This window comes from Bactrocera dorsalis, unplaced genomic scaffold, assembly GCF_023373825.1.
Source record: "Bactrocera dorsalis isolate Fly_Bdor unplaced genomic scaffold, ASM2337382v1 BdCtg190, whole genome shotgun sequence".
Lineage (NCBI taxonomy): Eukaryota > Metazoa > Arthropoda > Insecta > Diptera > Tephritidae > Bactrocera > Bactrocera dorsalis.
Window position 1 is genome coordinate 15,552 of NW_026038241.1, and position 15,874 is coordinate 31,425.

A 15,874-nucleotide genomic window follows, 5' to 3' on the forward strand; every position below is an offset into this window, starting at 1 on the left:
GCGAAAAAGAGGTTGCGAAAATATAGGTAAATTTATATGTACTTTTGGCGGCCATTTGCAAAAAAACCGGAAACAAATAATAACGGAAACTATGTGATTCATGTAGCGGCACGTCTGTAGATTAATTAGAGGTATAAATCATTGATAAGGATTGAACAGGTGCTGAGTTATCACAAAAACAAAGGTAAGACCGTTTTGGATCATGTTTGACCTTTGGGGTAACTACATTTCGGGGGGTATGGGGCCGGGGGGGATCAAAACTAATTTGCGAGTTAGTTCACACCTGGGGCTTTCAGAAAAGCCCTCAAGCTCCCCTCTAGCCCCACCAGGGGCTATTATGAAGCGTTCACAAAATTTTGTAACAAATTGATAAGAAATCACACTGTTTTTCGTAACCTTGAAAACGCTCTAGCGGCTAAAGTATTTGACCTAGGTGGATCAAATAAATTGCACCGGATAGGTAATTTCAAGCAGTTTCCGGAAATATATGATTCGACCCTGAGCCCCCACCGGGGACTTGGCGATAAGCGAAAAAGAGGTTGCGAAAATATAGGTAAATTTATATGTACTTTTGGCGGCCATTTGCAAAAAAACCGGAAACAAATAATAACGGAAACTATGTGATTCATGTAGCGGCACGTCTGTAGATTAATTAGAGGTATAAATCATTGATAAGGATTGAACAGGTGCTGAGTTATCACAAAAACAAAGGTAAGACCGTTTTGGATCATGTTTGACCTTTGGGGTAACTACATTTCGGGGGGTATGGGGCCGGGGGGGATCAAAACTAATTTGCGAGTTAGTTCACACCTGGGGCTTTCAGAAAAGCCCTCAAGCTCCCCTCTAGCCCCACCAGGGGCTATTATGAAGCGTTCACAAAATTTTGTAACAAATTGATAAGAAATCACACTGTTTTTCGTAACCTTGAAAACGCTCTAGCGGCTAAAGTATTTGACCTAGGTGGATCAAATAAATTGCACCGGATAGGTAATTTCAAGCAGTTTCCGGAAATATATGATTCGACCCTGAGCCCCCACCGGGGACTTGGCGATAAGCGAAAAAGAGGTTGCGAAAATATAGGTAAATTTATATGTACTTTTGGCGGCCATTTGCAAAAAAACCGGAAACAAATAATAACGGAAACTATGTGATTCATGTAGCGGCACGTCTGTAGATTAATTAGAGGTATAAATCATTGATAAGGATTGAACAGGTGCTGAGTTATCACAAAAACAAAGGTAAGACCGTTTTGGATCATGTTTGACCTTTGGGGTAACTACATTTCGGGGGGTATGGGGCCGGGGGGGATCAAAACTAATTTGCGAGTTAGTTCACACCTGGGGCTTTCAGAAAAGCCCTCAAGCTCCCCTCTAGCCCCACCAGGGGCTATTATGAAGCGTTCACAAAATTTTGTAACAAATTGATAAGAAATCACACTGTTTTTCGTAACCTTGAAAACGCTCTAGCGGCTAAAGTATTTGACCTAGGTGGATCAAATAAATTGCACCGGATAGGTAATTTCAAGCAGTTTCCGGAAATATATGATTCGACCCTGAGCCCCCACCGGGGACTTGGCGATAAGCGAAAAAGAGGTTGCGAAAATATAGGTAAATTTATATGTACTTTTGGCGGCCATTTGCAAAAAAACCGGAAACAAATAATAACGGAAACTATGTGATTCATGTAGCGGCACGTCTGTAGATTAATTAGAGGTATAAATCATTGATAAGGATTGAACAGGTGCTGAGTTATCACAAAAACAAAGGTAAGACCGTTTTGGATCATGTTTGACCTTTGGGGTAACTACATTTCGGGGGGTATGGGGCCGGGGGGGATCAAAACTAATTTGCGAGTTAGTTCACACCTGGGGCTTTCAGAAAAGCCCTCAAGCTCCCCTCTAGCCCCACCAGGGGCTATTATGAAGCGTTCACAAAATTTTGTAACAAATTGATAAGAAATCACACTGTTTTTCGTAACCTTGAAAACGCTCTAGCGGCTAAAGTATTTGACCTAGGTGGATCAAATAAATTGCACCGGATAGGTAATTTCAAGCAGTTTCCGGAAATATATGATTCGACCCTGAGCCCCCACCGGGGACTTGGCGATAAGCGAAAAAGAGGTTGCGAAAATATAGGTAAATTTATATGTACTTTTGGCGGCCATTTGCAAAAAAACCGGAAACAAATAATAACGGAAACTATGTGATTCATGTAGCGGCACGTCTGTAGATTAATTAGAGGTATAAATCATTGATAAGGATTGAACAGGTGCTGAGTTATCACAAAAACAAAGGTAAGACCGTTTTGGATCATGTTTGACCTTTGGGGTAACTACATTTCGGGGGGTATGGGGCCGGGGGGGATCAAAACTAATTTGCGAGTTAGTTCACACCTGGGGCTTTCAGAAAAGCCCTCAAGCTCCCCTCTAGCCCCACCAGGGGCTATTATGAAGCGTTCACAAAATTTTGTAACAAATTGATAAGAAATCACACTGTTTTTCGTAACCTTGAAAACGCTCTAGCGGCTAAAGTATTTGACCTAGGTGGATCAAATAAATTGCACCGGATAGGTAATTTCAAGCAGTTTCCGGAAATATATGATTCGACCCTGAGCCCCCACCGGGGACTTGGCGATAAGCGAAAAAGAGGTTGCGAAAATATAGGTAAATTTATATGTACTTTTGGCGGCCATTTGCAAAAAAACCGGAAACAAATAATAACGGAAACTATGTGATTCATGTAGCGGCACGTCTGTAGATTAATTAGAGGTATAAATCATTGATAAGGATTGAACAGGTGCTGAGTTATCACAAAAACAAAGGTAAGACCGTTTTGGATCATGTTTGACCTTTGGGGTAACTACATTTCGGGGGGTATGGGGCCGGGGGGGATCAAAACTAATTTGCGAGTTAGTTCACACCTGGGGCTTTCAGAAAAGCCCTCAAGCTCCCCTCTAGCCCCACCAGGGGCTATTATGAAGCGTTCACAAAATTTTGTAACAAATTGATAAGAAATCACACTGTTTTTCGTAACCTTGAAAACGCTCTAGCGGCTAAAGTATTTGACCTAGGTGGATCAAATAAATTGCACCGGATAGGTAATTTCAAGCAGTTTCCGGAAATATATGATTCGACCCTGAGCCCCCACCGGGGACTTGGCGATAAGCGAAAAAGAGGTTGCGAAAATATAGGTAAATTTATATGTACTTTTGGCGGCCATTTGCAAAAAAACCGGAAACAAATAATAACGGAAACTATGTGATTCATGTAGCGGCACGTCTGTAGATTAATTAGAGGTATAAATCATTGATAAGGATTGAACAGGTGCTGAGTTATCACAAAAACAAAGGTAAGTACCGTTTTGGATCATGTTTGACCTTTGGGGTAACTACATTTCGGGGGGTATGGGGCCGGGGGGGATCAAAACTAATTTGCGAGTTAGTTCACACCTGGGGCTTTCAGAAAAGCCCTCAAGCTCCCCTCTAGCCCCACCAGGGGCTATTATGAAGCGTTCACAAAATTTTGTAACAAATTGATAAGAAATCACACTGTTTTTCGTAACCTTGAAAACGCTCTAGCGGCTAAAGTATTTGACCTAGGTGGATCAAATAAATTGCACCGGATAGGTAATTTCAAGCAGTTTCCGGAAATATATGATTCGACCCTGAGCCCCCACCGGGGACTTGGCGATAAGCGAAAAAGAGGTTGCGAAAATATAGGTAAATTTATATGTACTTTTGGCGGCCATTTGCAAAAAAACCGGAAACAAATAATAACGGAAACTATGTGATTCATGTAGCGGCACGTCTGTAGATTAATTAGAGGTATAAATCATTGATAAGGATTGAACAGGTGCTGAGTTATCACAAAAACAAAGGTAAGTACCGTTTTGGACCATGTTTGACCTTTGGGGTAACTACATTTCGGGGGGTATGGGGCCGGGGGGGATCAAAACTAATTTGCGAGTTAGTTCACACCTGGGGCTTTCAGAAAAGCCCTCAAGCTCCCCTCTAGCCCCACCAGGGGCTATTATGAAGCGTTCACAAAATTTTGTAACAAATTGATAAGAAATCACACTGTTTTTCGTAACCTTGAAAACGCTCTAGCGGCTAAAGTATTTGACCTAGGTGGATCAAATAAATTGCACCGGATAGGTAATTTCAAGCAGTTTCCGGAAATATATGATTCGACCCTGAGCCCCCACCGGGGACTTGGCGATAAGCGAAAAAGAGGTTGCGAAAATATAGGTAAATTTATATGTACTTTTGGCGGCCATTTGCAAAAAAACCGGAAACAAATAATAACGGAAACTATGTGATTCATGTAGCGGCACGTCTGTAGATTAATTAGAGGTATAAATCATTGATAAGGATTGAACAGGTGCTGAGTTATCACAAAAACAAAGGTAAGTACCGTTTTGGACCATGTTTGACCTTTGGGGTAACTACATTTCGGGGGGTATGGGGCCGGGGGGGATCAAAACTAATTTGCGAGTTAGTTCACACCTGGGGCTTTCAGAAAAGCCCTCAAGCTCCCCTCTAGCCCCACCAGGGGCTATTATGAAGCGTTCACAAAATTTTGTAACAAATTGATAAGAAATCACACTGTTTTTCGTAACCTTGAAAACGCTCTAGCGGCTAAAGTATTTGACCTAGGTGGATCAAATAAATTGCACCGGATAGGTAATTTCAAGCAGTTTCCGGAAATATATGATTCGACCCTGAGCCCCCACCGGGGACTTGGCGATAAGCGAAAAAGAGGTTGCGAAAATATAGGTAAATTTATATGTACTTTTGGCGGCCATTTGCAAAAAAACCGGAAACAAATAATAACGGAAACTATGTGATTCATGTAGCGGCACGTCTGTAGATTAATTAGAGGTATAAATCATTGATAAGGATTGAACAGGTGCTGAGTTATCACAAAAACAAAGGTAAGTACCGTTTTGGACCATGTTTGACCTTTGGGGTAACTACATTTCGGGGGGTATGGGGCCGGGGGGGATCAAAACTAATTTGCGAGTTAGTTCACACCTGGGGCTTTCAGAAAAGCCCTCAAGCTCCCCTCTAGCCCCACCAGGGGCTATTATGAAGCGTTCACAAAATTTTGTAACAAATTGATAAGAAATCACACTGTTTTTCGTAACCTTGAAAACGCTCTAGCGGCTAAAGTATTTGACCTAGGTGGATCAAATAAATTGCACCGGATAGGTAATTTCAAGCAGTTTCCGGAAATATATGATTCGACCCTGAGCCCCCACCGGGGACTTGGCGATAAGCGAAAAAGAGGTTGCGAAAATATAGGTAAATTTATATGTACTTTTGGCGGCCATTTGCAAAAAAACCGGAAACAAATAATAACGGAAACTATGTGATTCATGTAGCGGCACGTCTGTAGATTAATTAGAGGTATAAATCATTGATAAGGATTGAACAGGTGCTGAGTTATCACAAAAACAAAGGTAAGTACCGTTTTGGACCATGTTTGACCTTTGGGGTAACTACATTTCGGGGGGTATGGGGCCGGGGGGGATCAAAACTAATTTGCGAGTTAGTTCACACCTGGGGCTTTCAGAAAAGCCCTCAAGCTCCCCTCTAGCCCCACCAGGGGCTATTATGAAGCGTTCACAAAATTTTGTAACAAATTGATAAGAAATCACACTGTTTTTCGTAACCTTGAAAACGCTCTAGCGGCTAAAGTATTTGACCTAGGTGGATCAAATAAATTGCACCGGATAGGTAATTTCAAGCAGTTTCCGGAAATATATGATTCGACCCTGAGCCCCCACCGGGGACTTGGCGATAAGCGAAAAAGAGGTTGCGAAAATATAGGTAAATTTATATGTACTTTTGGCGGCCATTTGCAAAAAAACCGGAAACAAATAATAACGGAAACTATGTGATTCATGTAGCGGCACGTCTGTAGATTAATTAGAGGTATAAATCATTGATAAGGATTGAACAGGTGCTGAGTTATCACAAAAACAAAGGTAAGTACCGTTTTGGACCATGTTTGACCTTTGGGGTAACTACATTTCGGGGGGTATGGGGCCGGGGGGGATCAAAACTAATTTGCGAGTTAGTTCACACCTGGGGCTTTCAGAAAAGCCCTCAAGCTCCCCTCTAGCCCCACCAGGGGCTATTATGAAGCGTTCACAAAATTTTGTAACAAATTGATAAGAAATCACACTGTTTTTCGTAACCTTGAAAACGCTCTAGCGGCTAAAGTATTTGACCTAGGTGGATCAAATAAATTGCACCGGATAGGTAATTTCAAGCAGTTTCCGGAAATATATGATTCGACCCTGAGCCCCCACCGGGGACTTGGCGATAAGCGAAAAAGAGGTTGCGAAAATATAGGTAAATTTATATGTACTTTTGGCGGCCATTTGCAAAAAAACCGGAAACAAATAATAACGGAAACTATGTGATTCATGTAGCGGCACGTCTGTAGATTAATTAGAGGTATAAATCATTGATAAGGATTGAACAGGTGCTGAGTTATCACAAAAACAAAGGTAAGTACCGTTTTGGACCATGTTTGACCTTTGGGGTAACTACATTTCGGGGGGTATGGGGCCGGGGGGGATCAAAACTAATTTGCGAGTTAGTTCACACCTGGGGCTTTCAGAAAAGCCCTCAAGCTCCCCTCTAGCCCCACCAGGGGCTATTATGAAGCGTTCACAAAATTTTGTAACAAATTGATAAGAAATCACACTGTTTTTCGTAACCTTGAAAACGCTCTAGCGGCTAAAGTATTTGACCTAGGTGGATCAAATAAATTGCACCGGATAGGTAATTTCAAGCAGTTTCCGGAAATATATGATTCGACCCTGAGCCCCCACCGGGGACTTGGCGATAAGCGAAAAAGAGGTTGCGAAAATATAGGTAAATTTATATGTACTTTTGGCGGCCATTTGCAAAAAAACCGGAAACAAATAATAACGGAAACTATGTGATTCATGTAGCGGCACGTCTGTAGATTAATTAGAGGTATAAATCATTGATAAGGATTGAACAGGTGCTGAGTTATCACAAAAACAAAGGTAAGTACCGTTTTGGACCATGTTTGACCTTTGGGGTAACTACATTTCGGGGGGTATGGGGCCGGGGGGGATCAAAACTAATTTGCGAGTTAGTTCACACCTGGGGCTTTCAGAAAAGCCCTCAAGCTCCCCTCTAGCCCCACCAGGGGCTATTATGAAGCGTTCACAAAATTTTGTAACAAATTGATAAGAAATCACACTGTTTTTCGTAACCTTGAAAACGCTCTAGCGGCTAAAGTATTTGACCTAGGTGGATCAAATAAATTGCACCGGATAGGTAATTTCAAGCAGTTTCCGGAAATATATGATTCGACCCTGAGCCCCCACCGGGGACTTGGCGATAAGCGAAAAAGAGGTTGCGAAAATATAGGTAAATTTATATGTACTTTTGGCGGCCATTTGCAAAAAAACCGGAAACAAATAATAACGGAAACTATGTGATTCATGTAGCGGCACGTCTGTAGATTAATTAGAGGTATAAATCATTGATAAGGATTGAACAGGTGCTGAGTTATCACAAAAACAAAGGTAAGTACCGTTTTGGACCATGTTTGACCTTTGGGGTAACTACATTTCGGGGGGTATGGGGCCGGGGGGGATCAAAACTAATTTGCGAGTTAGTTCACACCTGGGGCTTTCAGAAAAGCCCTCAAGCTCCCCTCTAGCCCCACCAGGGGCTATTATGAAGCGTTCACAAAATTTTGTAACAAATTGATAAGAAATCACACTGTTTTTCGTAACCTTGAAAACGCTCTAGCGGCTAAAGTATTTGACCTAGGTGGATCAAATAAATTGCACCGGATAGGTAATTTCAAGCAGTTTCCGGAAATATATGATTCGACCCTGAGCCCCCACCGGGGACTTGGCGATAAGCGAAAAAGAGGTTGCGAAAATATAGGTAAATTTATATGTACTTTTGGCGGCCATTTGCAAAAAAACCGGAAACAAATAATAACGGAAACTATGTGATTCATGTAGCGGCACGTCTGTAGATTAATTAGAGGTATAAATCATTGATAAGGATTGAACAGGTGCTGAGTTATCACAAAAACAAAGGTAAGTACCGTTTTGGACCATGTTTGACCTTTGGGGTAACTACATTTCGGGGGGTATGGGGCCGGGGGGGATCAAAACTAATTTGCGAGTTAGTTCACATCTGGGGCTTTCAGAAAAGCCCTCAAGCTCCCCTCTAGCCCCACCAGGGGCTATTATGAAGCGTTCACAAAATTTTGTAACAAATTGATAAGAAATCACACTGTTTTTCGTAACCTTGAAAACGCTCTAGCGGCTAAAGTATTTGACCTAGGTGGATCAAATAAATTGCACCGGATAGGTAATTTCAAGCAGTTTCCGGAAATATATGATTCGACCCTGAGCCCCCACCGGGGACTTGGCGATAAGCGAAAAAGAGGTTGCGAAAATATAGGTAAATTTATATGTACTTTTGGCGGCCATTTGCAAAAAAACCGGAAACAAATAATAACGGAAACTATGTGATTCATGTAGCGGCACGTCTGTAGATTAATTAGAGGTATAAATCATTGATAAGGATTGAACAGGTGCTGAGTTATCACAAAAACAAAGGTAAGTACCGTTTTGGACCATGTTTGACCTTTGGGGTAACTACATTTCGGGGGGTATGGGGCCGGGGGGGATCAAAACTAATTTGCGAGTTAGTTCACATCTGGGGCTTTCAGAAAAGCCCTCAAGCTCCCCTCTAGCCCCACCAGGGGCTATTATGAAGCGTTCACAAAATTTTGTAACAAATTGATAAGAAATCACACTGTTTTTCGTAACCTTGAAAACGCTCTAGCGGCTAAAGTATTTGACCTAGGTGGATCAAATAAATTGCACCGGATAGGTAATTTCAAGCAGTTTCCGGAAATATATGATTCGACCCTGAGCCCCCACCGGGGACTTGGCGATAAGCGAAAAAGAGGTTGCGAAAATATAGGTAAATTTATATGTACTTTTGGCGGCCATTTGCAAAAAAACCGGAAACAAATAATAACGGAAACTATGTGATTCATGTAGCGGCACGTCTGTAGATTAATTAGAGGTATAAATCATTGATAAGGATTGAACAGGTGCTGAGTTATCACAAAAACAAAGGTAAGTACCGTTTTGGACCATGTTTGACCTTTGGGGTAACTACATTTCGGGGGGTATGGGGCCGGGGGGGATCAAAACTAATTTGCGAGTTAGTTCACATCTGGGGCTTTCAGAAAAGCCCTCAAGCTCCCCTCTAGCCCCACCAGGGGCTATTATGAAGCGTTCACAAAATTTTGTAACAAATTGATAAGAAATCACACTGTTTTTCGTAACCTTGAAAACGCTCTAGCGGCTAAAGTATTTGACCTAGGTGGATCAAATAAATTGCACCGGATAGGTAATTTCAAGCAGTTTCCGGAAATATATGATTCGACCCTGAGCCCCCACCGGGGACTTGGCGATAAGCGAAAAAGAGGTTGCGAAAATATAGGTAAATTTATATGTACTTTTGGCGGCCATTTGCAAAAAAACCGGAAACAAATAATAACGGAAACTATGTGATTCATGTAGCGGCACGTCTGTAGATTAATTAGAGGTATAAATCATTGATAAGGATTGAACAGGTGCTGAGTTATCACAAAAACAAAGGTAAGTACCGTTTTGGACCATGTTTGACCTTTGGGGTAACTACATTTCGGGGGGTATGGGGCCGGGGGGGATCAAAACTAATTTGCGAGTTAGTTCACATCTGGGGCTTTCAGAAAAGCCCTCAAGCTCCCCTCTAGCCCCACCAGGGGCTATTATGAAGCGTTCACAAAATTTTGTAACAAATTGATAAGAAATCACACTGTTTTTCGTAACCTTGAAAACGCTCTAGCGGCTAAAGTATTTGACCTAGGTGGATCAAATAAATTGCACCGGATAGGTAATTTCAAGCAGTTTCCGGAAATATATGATTCGACCCTGAGCCCCCACCGGGGACTTGGCGATAAGCGAAAAAGAGGTTGCGAAAATATAGGTAAATTTATATGTACTTTTGGCGGCCATTTGCAAAAAAACCGGAAACAAATAATAACGGAAACTATGTGATTCATGTAGCGGCACGTCTGTAGATTAATTAGAGGTATAAATCATTGATAAGGATTGAACAGGTGCTGAGTTATCACAAAAACAAAGGTAAGTACCGTTTTGGACCATGTTTGACCTTTGGGGTAACTACATTTCGGGGGGTATGGGGCCGGGGGGGATCAAAACTAATTTGCGAGTTAGTTCACATCTGGGGCTTTCAGAAAAGCCCTCAAGCTCCCCTCTAGCCCCACCAGGGGCTATTATGAAGCGTTCACAAAATTTTGTAACAAATTGATAAGAAATCACACTGTTTTTCGTAACCTTGAAAACGCTCTAGCGGCTAAAGTATTTGACCTAGGTGGATCAAATAAATTGCACCGGATAGGTAATTTCAAGCAGTTTCCGGAAATATATGATTCGACCCTGAGCCCCCACCGGGGACTTGGCGATAAGCGAAAAAGAGGTTGCGAAAATATAGGTAAATTTATATGTACTTTTGGCGGCCATTTGCAAAAAAACCGGAAACAAATAATAACGGAAACTATGTGATTCATGTAGCGGCACGTCTGTAGATTAATTAGAGGTATAAATCATTGATAAGGATTGAACAGGTGCTGAGTTATCACAAAAACAAAGGTAAGTACCGTTTTGGACCATGTTTGACCTTTGGGGTAACTACATTTCGGGGGGTATGGGGCCGGGGGGGATCAAAACTAATTTGCGAGTTAGTTCACATCTGGGGCTTTCAGAAAAGCCCTCAAGCTCCCCTCTAGCCCCACCAGGGGCTATTATGAAGCGTTCACAAAATTTTGTAACAAATTGATAAGAAATCACACTGTTTTTCGTAACCTTGAAAACGCTCTAGCGGCTAAAGTATTTGACCTAGGTGGATCAAATAAATTGCACCGGATAGGTAATTTCAAGCAGTTTCCGGAAATATATGATTCGACCCTGAGCCCCCACCGGGGACTTGGCGATAAGCGAAAAAGAGGTTGCGAAAATATAGGTAAATTTATATGTACTTTTGGCGGCCATTTGCAAAAAAACCGGAAACAAATAATAACGGAAACTATGTGATTCATGTAGCGGCACGTCTGTAGATTAATTAGAGGTATAAATCATTGATAAGGATTGAACAGGTGCTGAGTTATCACAAAAACAAAGGTAAGTACCGTTTTGGACCATGTTTGACCTTTGGGGTAACTACATTTCGGGGGGTATGGGGCCGGGGGGGATCAAAACTAATTTGCGAGTTAGTTCACATCTGGGGCTTTCAGAAAAGCCCTCAAGCTCCCCTCTAGCCCCACCAGGGGCTATTATGAAGCGTTCACAAAATTTTGTAACAAATTGATAAGAAATCACACTGTTTTTCGTAACCTTGAAAACGCTCTAGCGGCTAAAGTATTTGACCTAGGTGGATCAAATAAATTGCACCGGATAGGTAATTTCAAGCAGTTTCCGGAAATATATGATTCGACCCTGAGCCCCCACCGGGGACTTGGCGATAAGCGAAAAAGAGGTTGCGAAAATATAGGTAAATTTATATGTACTTTTGGCGGCCATTTGCAAAAAAACCGGAAACAAATAATAACGGAAACTATGTGATTCATGTAGCGGCACGTCTGTAGATTAATTAGAGGTATAAATCATTGATAAGGATTGAACAGGTGCTGAGTTATCACAAAAACAAAGGTAAGTACCGTTTTGGACCATGTTTGACCTTTGGGGTAACTACATTTCGGGGGGTATGGGGCCGGGGGGGATCAAAACTAATTTGCGAGTTAGTTCACATCTGGGGCTTTCAGAAAAGCCCTCAAGCTCCCCTCTAGCCCCACCAGGGGCTATTATGAAGCGTTCACAAAATTTTGTAACAAATTGATAAGAAATCACACTGTTTTTCGTAACCTTGAAAACGCTCTAGCGGCTAAAGTATTTGACCTAGGTGGATCAAATAAATTGCACCGGATAGGTAATTTCAAGCAGTTTCCGGAAATATATGATTCGACCCTGAGCCCCCACCGGGGACTTGGCGATAAGCGAAAAAGAGGTTGCGAAAATATAGGTAAATTTATATGTACTTTTGGCGGCCATTTGCAAAAAAACCGGAAACAAATAATAACGGAAACTATGTGATTCATGTAGCGGCACGTCTGTAGATTAATTAGAGGTATAAATCATTGATAAGGATTGAACAGGTGCTGAGTTATCACAAAAACAAAGGTAAGTACCGTTTTGGACCATGTTTGACCTTTGGGGTAACTACATTTCGGGGGGTATGGGGCCGGGGGGGATCAAAACTAATTTGCGAGTTAGTTCACATCTGGGGCTTTCAGAAAAGCCCTCAAGCTCCCCTCTAGCCCCACCAGGGGCTATTATGAAGCGTTCACAAAATTTTGTAACAAATTGATAAGAAATCACACTGTTTTTCGTAACCTTGAAAACGCTCTAGCGGCTAAAGTATTTGACCTAGGTGGATCAAATAAATTGCACCGGATAGGTAATTTCAAGCAGTTTCCGGAAATATATGATTCGACCCTGAGCCCCCACCGGGGACTTGGCGATAAGCGAAAAAGAGGTTGCGAAAATATAGGTAAATTTATATGTACTTTTGGCGGCCATTTGCAAAAAAACCGGAAACAAATAATAACGGAAACTATGTGATTCATGTAGCGGCACGTCTGTAGATTAATTAGAGGTATAAATCATTGATAAGGATTGAACAGGTGCTGAGTTATCACAAAAACAAAGGTAAGTACCGTTTTGGACCATGTTTGACCTTTGGGGTAACTACATTTCGGGGGGTATGGGGCCGGGGGGGATCAAAACTAATTTGCGAGTTAGTTCACATCTGGGGCTTTCAGAAAAGCCCTCAAGCTCCCCTCTAGCCCCACCAGGGGCTATTATGAAGCGTTCACAAAATTTTGTAACAAATTGATAAGAAATCACACTGTTTTTCGTAACCTTGAAAACGCTCTAGCGGCTAAAGTATTTGACCTAGGTGGATCAAATAAATTGCACCGGATAGGTAATTTCAAGCAGTTTCCGGAAATATATGATTCGACCCTGAGCCCCCACCGGGGACTTGGCGATAAGCGAAAAAGAGGTTGCGAAAATATAGGTAAATTTATATGTACTTTTGGCGGCCATTTGCAAAAAAACCGGAAACAAATAATAACGGAAACTATGTGATTCATGTAGCGGCACGTCTGTAGATTAATTAGAGGTATAAATCATTGATAAGGATTGAACAGGTGCTGAGTTATCACAAAAACAAAGGTAAGTACCGTTTTGGACCATGTTTGACCTTTGGGGTAACTACATTTCGGGGGGTATGGGGCCGGGGGGGATCAAAACTAATTTGCGAGTTAGTTCACATCTGGGGCTTTCAGAAAAGCCCTCAAGCTCCCCTCTAGCCCCACCAGGGGCTATTATGAAGCGTTCACAAAATTTTGTAACAAATTGATAAGAAATCACACTGTTTTTCGTAACCTTGAAAACGCTCTAGCGGCTAAAGTATTTGACCTAGGTGGATCAAATAAATTGCACCGGATAGGTAATTTCAAGCAGTTTCCGGAAATATATGATTCGACCCTGAGCCCCCACCGGGGACTTGGCGATAAGCGAAAAAGAGGTTGCGAAAATATAGGTAAATTTATATGTACTTTTGGCGGCCATTTGCAAAAAAACCGGAAACAAATAATAACGGAAACTATGTGATTCATGTAGCGGCACGTCTGTAGATTAATTAGAGGTATAAATCATTGATAAGGATTGAACAGGTGCTGAGTTATCACAAAAACAAAGGTAAGTACCGTTTTGGACCATGTTTGACCTTTGGGGTAACTACATTTCGGGGGGTATGGGGCCGGGGGGGATCAAAACTAATTTGCGAGTTAGTTCACATCTGGGGCTTTCAGAAAAGCCCTCAAGCTCCCCTCTAGCCCCACCAGGGGCTATTATGAAGCGTTCACAAAATTTTGTAACAAATTGATAAGAAATCACACTGTTTTTCGTAACCTTGAAAACGCTCTAGCGGCTAAAGTATTTGACCTAGGTGGATCAAATAAATTGCACCGGATAGGTAATTTCAAGCAGTTTCCGGAAATATATGATTCGACCCTGAGCCCCCACCGGGGACTTGGCGATAAGCGAAAAAGAGGTTGCGAAAATATAGGTAAATTTATATGTACTTTTGGCGGCCATTTGCAAAAAAACCGGAAACAAATAATAACGGAAACTATGTGATTCATGTAGCGGCACGTCTGTAGATTAATTAGAGGTATAAATCATTGATAAGGATTGAACAGGTGCTGAGTTATCACAAAAACAAAGGTAAGTACCGTTTTGGACCATGTTTGACCTTTGGGGTAACTACATTTCGGGGGGTATGGGGCCGGGGGGGATCAAAACTAATTTGCGAGTTAGTTCACATCTGGGGCTTTCAGAAAAGCCCTCAAGCTCCCCTCTAGCCCCACCAGGGGCTATTATGAAGCGTTCACAAAATTTTGTAACAAATTGATAAGAAATCACACTGTTTTTCGTAACCTTGAAAACGCTCTAGCGGCTAAAGTATTTGACCTAGGTGGATCAAATAAATTGCACCGGATAGGTAATTTCAAGCAGTTTCCGGAAATATATGATTCGACCCTGAGCCCCCACCGGGGACTTGGCGATAAGCGAAAAAGAGGTTGCGAAAATATAGGTAAATTTATATGTACTTTTGGCGGCCATTTGCAAAAAAACCGGAAACAAATAATAACGGAAACTATGTGATTCATGTAGCGGCACGTCTGTAGATTAATTAGAGGTATAAATCATTGATAAGGATTGAACAGGTGCTGAGTTATCACAAAAACAAAGGTAAGTACCGTTTTGGACCATGTTTGACCTTTGGGGTAACTACATTTCGGGGGGTATGGGGCCGGGGGGGATCAAAACTAATTTGCGAGTTAGTTCACATCTGGGGCTTTCAGAAAAGCCCTCAAGCTCCCCTCTAGCCCCACCAGGGGCTATTATGAAGCGTTCACAAAATTTTGTAACAAATTGATAAGAAATCACACTGTTTTTCGTAACCTTGAAAACGCTCTAGCGGCTAAAGTATTTGACCTAGGTGGATCAAATAAATTGCACCGGATAGGTAATTTCAAGCAGTTTCCGGAAATATATGATTCGACCCTGAGCCCCCACCGGGGACTTGGCGATAAGCGAAAAAGAGGTTGCGAAAATATAGGTAAATTTATATGTACTTTTGGCGGCCATTTGCAAAAAAACCGGAAACAAATAATAACGGAAACTATGTGATTCATGTAGCGGCACGTCTGTAGATTAATTAGAGGTATAAATCATTGATAAGGATTGAACAGGTGCTGAGTTATCACAAAAACAAAGGTAAGTACCGTTTTGGACCATGTTTGACCTTTGGGGTAACTACATTTCGGGGGGTATGGGGCCGGGGGGGATCAAAACTAATTTGCGAGTTAGTTCACATCTGGGGCTTTCAGAAAAGCCCTCAAGCTCCCCTCTAGCCCCACCAGGGGCTATTATGAAGCGTTCACAAAATTTTGTAACAAATTGATAAGAAATCACACTGTTTTTCGTAACCTTGAAAACGCTCTAGCGGCTAAAGTATTTGACCTAGGTGGATCAAATAAATTGCACCGGATAGGTAATTTCAAGCAGTTTCCGGAAATATATGATTCGACCCTGAGCCCCCACCGGGGACTTGGCGATAAGCGAAAAAGAGGTTGCGAAAATATAGGTAAATTTATATGT